Raw genomic sequence first — 6,000 nt, forward strand, 5'->3', positions numbered from 1 at the left:
CACTGCACATCAGCAGTTCTCCTCTAAGGACACAGAAAGGCAATCGGGGTCTAGTCACTGGACAGTGTGGTGCATCAGCTGGGCAAGGACAGGTCTGGCCACTGGACTTTCCCAAAAAGGGTAAGCAGCTTTTCACCCTTTCTCCCTGAATTATTGGGATTTTTGTAGGGTTTCATTCTGGGTAAATAGTTCTGCCTGGATAGGATCAGCTAGCTCTGGCCTGGCTTCTGGAGTCTGGCACGGTGAATGTGGAATGTCTGGATCGCTAGATGTTGACTCTCCTGGATTTTGAATGTCACGTTTTTGAATGTCCTGACTCTCCCTAAACTTTCTCTTTTAATAAGCCAGATGACACCAGAGGATTTTACTATGTGGGCAGAACTAAGCTGGAAATACCTCTAAGATCAGATAGGTCAGCCTATAAATGTTCCCACCTCCCTCCAAACTGATTGGACTGAAGTAAGTGACTCAGTTATAGGGTGTGTGTTTTATGAGGTGCTTTGTTATACCAAAGTTATTTTTTACCAAAATCAGTTATGACACAAAACCCTTATATTTACAATTGTTATCCTCCTGAAATGAACAGTCTTTGAAACCAAATGGGCCAGCTTTGTTTCCAAATATGGGCAGTCTTTCCAACCCCCCAGGCATATGTCCTTCCCTGATCAGCTTGCACATGAGGTTGCTATGTCTCCCCTTTGATCCGAGGCAGTTTGAAGCTGAGGAGAAGTGGCACAGGAATTTCCACTTCTGTCCCAGGGCTGGCCATTGTCCCTTGCTGCAGAAATCCCAGTAAGTCTGATGAGGCTGCCACTTTCCACACCTCTGAACCTTTCATGTTTGTAAGATGGGCTTCCTTTCCCATGGGAGCTGGTACATTCGATGTGCCTGTCCTGTCAAACTGGTTTTGATAGGAAATGCCTGAGCTTCAGCCATGCTGTTAAAATTCTATTTGTAACGAAATAAAATACACAGAGTTAAATAAACTTATATTTTTGCATCTTTTCTTCCCCCAATGTACAATTGTCTTTCTGAACATTTTACAGTACTCCTGTCCATTTCGCTTCAATCATGTCCTTTAATTTCTCTGCAAGGCAAAGTAACACAGGTTCATTTTATTTGTGTATCCATTTAAAACACAGTTTTCCTCACATTTGGCTGTCCAAAAGCTTTCGGAGCCCTAGTCAATTTCTTTAAAAAAGGATCTGCTCAAGAAAAGGGTTCTTTGGAACTGATATAAGCAACAAGGAAGGGGGAGAACTTCTTTTTGAAGTGCTGTGCGTGCGTTTCATTTGTTTCCAAAGTAAACGTTGAATGCGGCCAGAAAGGGATTTCTCCGCTCTTAACAAGTTTTGCTTGCCACAACATGACATTCAATGAGGAATGCCCCCATTTGCTGGTGTACAGCCTGAACATGAATGAACCTGGCTGTGTTTTACTAAAACCAAAGCTGGGTGATGTTAAAAAATGAAGATATTTTAAATGCAGAACATTTTCTTTTTCATTTGGAAGTTTTAAGCTGGCAGCATAACAGCGCTGAACTAGGCTGCTTTTGAATTCATCCCTTTTTGTGCACATGAAGAAATTAAGGGGGTAATTCATAGAATTAAGCGCACAAGTGGCGCACGCAGCTGGCGCACAGTGTGTGCGTGCAAATCTCTGCGTCTGCCGCGTGCGCAAAAATCCATTTCCGCGCACAGCGTATTCATGGATTTTAGCTACCAAAACCAGCCGTGGCGCACAGTGGCGCAGCGACCCTGCAGCAGTGCCAGTTACGCTGACAAGAACGCCCCTCGCGCAGGGAAAAGCCATCAAAATCCCCAATCCAGCGTAAAGGGCTGCGCTAACCCTGTACCAGCACGGCAAGCGGGGTACGTGTATTACTGGGGTTCACGGGAAGTTTCACACCCGAAAGGGCCTGTGCGAGTGGGGTACGTGTATTACTGGGGTTCGCAGGAAGTTTCACACACGAAAGGGCCTGTGCGAGTGGGGTACGTGTATTACTGGGGTGCGCGGGAAGTTTCACACGTGAAAGGGCCTGTGCGAGTGGGGTACGTGTATTACTTGGGTGCGCGGGAAGTTTCACACGTGAAAGGGCCTGTGCGAGTGGGGTACGTGTATTACTTGGGTGCGCAGGAAGTTTCACACGCAAAAGGGCCTGTGCGAGCGTGGTACGTGTATTACTGGGGTTTGCAGGAAGTTTCACACACGAAAGGGCATGTGCGAGTGGAGTACGTGTATTACTGGGGTTTGCGGGAAGTTTCAAAAACGAAAGGACCTGTGCGAGTGGGGTACGTGTATTACTGGGGTGCGCGGGAAGTTTCACACACGCTTGGCCCTGTGCGAGTGGGGTACGTGTATTACTGGGGTGCGCAGGAAGTTTCACACGCAAAAGGGCCTGTGCGAGTGGGGTACGTGTATTACTGGGGTTCGCGGGAAGTTTCACACGTGAAAGGGCCTATGCGAGTGGGGTACGTGTATTACTGGGACTCGCGGGAAGTTTCACACACGAAAGGGCCTGTGCGAGTGGGGTACGTGTATTACTGGGGTGCGTGGGAAGTTTCACACGCGATTGGCCCTGTGCAAGTGGGGTACGTGTATTACTGGGGTGCGCAGGGAGTCCTACACGCGAATTGGCAGTGTGGGTCCTCCCAGGTGTTCCCTCTACACCCTCCACGGCCCCTGCAGGCAGCCCACACCACAGGGGACTACCCTGCACCCCTGGTCATGTCCCGCAGGCAGCCTATCCACCATGGGCATGCCCCCCAGCCAAGCCACATGTCAGCTTGCACTACTGATCACCAACTCATGTCCCCCAGCACCCCCACCCCCCAGCAGTGCGGGGCACCTGCCAGCAGGCCCCCACTCATGTCCCCCTGCACCCCCACCGCCCAGCAGTGCGGGGCACTTGCCAGCAGGCCCCCACTCATGTCCCACTCATGTCCCCCTGCACCCCCACACCCCAGCAGTCAGGGGCACCTGCCAGCAGGCCCCCACACATGTCCCACTCATGTCCCCCTGCACCCCCACCCCCCAGCAGTGCAGGGCACCTGCCAGCAGGCCCCCACTCATGTCCCACTCATGTCCCCCTGCACCCCCACCCCCCAGAAGTGCGGGGTACCTGCCAGCAGGCCCCCACTCATGTCCCCCTGGACCCCCACCCCCCAGCAGTGCGGGGCACCTGCCAGCAGGCCCCCACTCATGTCCCACTCATGTCCCCCTGCACCCCCACCCCCCAGCAGTCAGGGGCACCTGCCAGCAGGCCCCCACTCATGTCCCACTCATGTCCCCCTGCACCCCCAACCCCCAGCAGTGCAGGGCACCTGCCAGCAGGCCCCCACTCATGTCCCACTCATGTCCCCCTGCCCCTACATCAATCATGGCCCTTATGGCCAGCCTCCCCAGCCCAAAGACCCAACCAAGTATTGCATCCACCCACATAGAAAAGGAAATGACATGATACAACCCCAAAGGCAAGTATGTTACTGAACACATGTCTGTCACACACATACAATGGGTGCAAGTGAATGTGAAAACCCATATCATGACATGCATGAAACCAATGAGATAATACCACACATCAAAGTATGAAGAAAATGTTTTATTAAACACAACATGAATGTAATCAAAAGAAAACAAACAACAATGGGAATAATTAAAGAAATGCTGCATGTCCGTAAAAGAATAAAAAACAAGAAATCATAATCCAAAGAAATCCAAAAGAAATGATGTCCAAAGTCACAGTCCAACAAAGCAAATCCAAGGGTAAAAAGAAAGTGAAATCCATTGCTCCATGGTGAAAATAAAAAAAATTAGAATAATTCAATGGTGAACTATGTACAAATGAACAATCCAGGGTCCATGAGCCCAACTGATGAAATGAAACCTACCAAAAATACTACCTAATAAAAAACTATATACAAAAACGTGGTGCATTGTCCAAGCGCAACCAAAATAAAAAAGAAAAGGAAAGGAAACCTAACACTATCTAACTATATACAATGGCGGCGGGCAAGTCCTGCGGCTCACTCTGTGGTGTCCCGGGCCAGGGCATCATTGAACTCCATGTCGATGTCCCAGAGGCGGGCCTCTGCCCTGGCCCCTGTTCCAACTCCCTGCGAGTCGCCTCGAGGCACTCTGCCCGCCTCAACGCCCGACGCATGGAGAACTCCGCCCTGAACATGGTGAGCCGCGCCTCTTCCACCCGCCGCCGCTTTGAATCTATACGCTGGCCCAACCGCAGCCACACGGAAGACACACCCATTCCTGGGTCCTCCTGCCCTCTGGGCGATGCCTGCCCCCCCTGATGTAGATGGCCCTGAGCCATCATTGCTCCCACCTAGAGCCTGCTCCTGCTGCTGCTGCTGCTGTCCATGTGCCCTGTCCGATGGTGCCTGCACATCCTCCATCTGCTGGTCTCCAGTTGTGGTATCCACCCCTGCTGGACCGCCGACTCCCGACTGTGGCAGGGATGGGATCTCCACCAAGCGGGCTGTGTTGGTCAGGCCAGGTCCACAGGGGGCCCTGGTGGAATCTGGGCCGGAAGACGGCAGGGAGAACGACTGGCGCATAGTCTCCACAGAGGAGGAGAGGTCCGCCAGAGTGCGCGTCACATGTAGGAACCCACCAACCAGGGTCCCTCCCAACAGTGCCACGTTGTGACGCTGCTCTTCGTGATGGCGTGCGTTCTCTGCCCAGGAAGAACGCATGTGTTCACGAATGTCACGCGTGCGCAACGGGACACCAATCAGGACGGAGCCCATACGTTCATGGGACCCCTCGTCTGCAGGTAGTGGAGAGGCAGATGACATGGCACTCTCCCCTACCTGCGGACGGGCCTGGGTCGGGGCCTCCCTGCTGGTGCATGATGGTGCAGTCACAGGGTCAGGGACAGCGACATGCACAGGCCCCTCCGCGGTGACCTGTGCTGCCTCCTGGCCCTGGCCCTGGACTGCACCACTTGCACCAGTGGTACTACCCCCACCAGGCCCCATGTGCGGCTCAGTAGCGGGCTCCTCCTCCTCTGTGGAAGGGACATGAAGATGCGGGTGAAGAGTCAACTGGAAGGAACATGGAGATGCGGGTGAAGAGTCAACTGGAAGGGACATGAAGATGCGGGTGAAGAGTCAACTGGAAGAGAAATGAAGATGCAGGTGAAGAGTCAACTGGAAGGGACATGAAGATGCGGGTGAAGAGTCAACTGGAAGGAACATGAAGATGCGGGTGAAGAGTCAACTGTAAGGGACATGAAAATGCAGATGAAGAGTCAACTGGAAGGGACATGAAGATGCGGGTAAAGAGTCAACTGGAAGGGACATGAAGATGCAGGTGAATAGTCAACTGGAAGGTACATGAAGATGCGGGTGAAGAGTCAACTGGAAGGGACATGAAGATGCAGGTGAAGAGTCAACGGAAGGGACGTGAAGGTTCAGGTGAATACTCAACTGGAAGGAACATGAAGATGTGGGTGAAGAGTCAACTGGAAGGGACATGAAGATGCAGGTGAAGAGTCAACTGGAAGGGACATGAAGGTTCAGGTGAATAGTCAACTGGAAAGGACATGAATATGCGGGTGAAAGGGGTAGAAGAAAGATGAGTTTTCCAGAAAAGAATCCAAAGGAGGTGATACTAGAGAAAGGAAAGAGTGAAACAGGACAAAGGTTCGATGGACAGGAAGGATCAAATGAGGGTCTCTTCAGTGGCAGCGTCACCAGAGCATGCTACAGGTGAGCAGGGAAAGTTGCTGATTGGCATGAGTGATTAATTGCCTGGGTTATGAACGGTGCAATCTCCGGCAGGATCCCCTTCAAAGTAATTAAGGGTATGGGATCTAACGCAGAAGCAGACTTTAGCCCAAGAGTGGCTTTACTGATGCCTTTGACAGTAAATAGTGGGAAAAGGGCCCACTGTTCCATGGGGTAGGTGGTGCCGTGTCGGCGACAGGTGCCGCTCTTGTACCCAAAGCTGAGAGGGGGATGACATCCTGAATGGTAGTTATTT

Source organism: Ambystoma mexicanum, chromosome 6q (assembly GCF_040938575.1).
Source record: "Ambystoma mexicanum isolate Mex_15411 chromosome 6q, UKY_AmexF1_1, whole genome shotgun sequence".
Lineage (NCBI taxonomy): Eukaryota > Metazoa > Chordata > Amphibia > Caudata > Ambystomatidae > Ambystoma > Ambystoma mexicanum.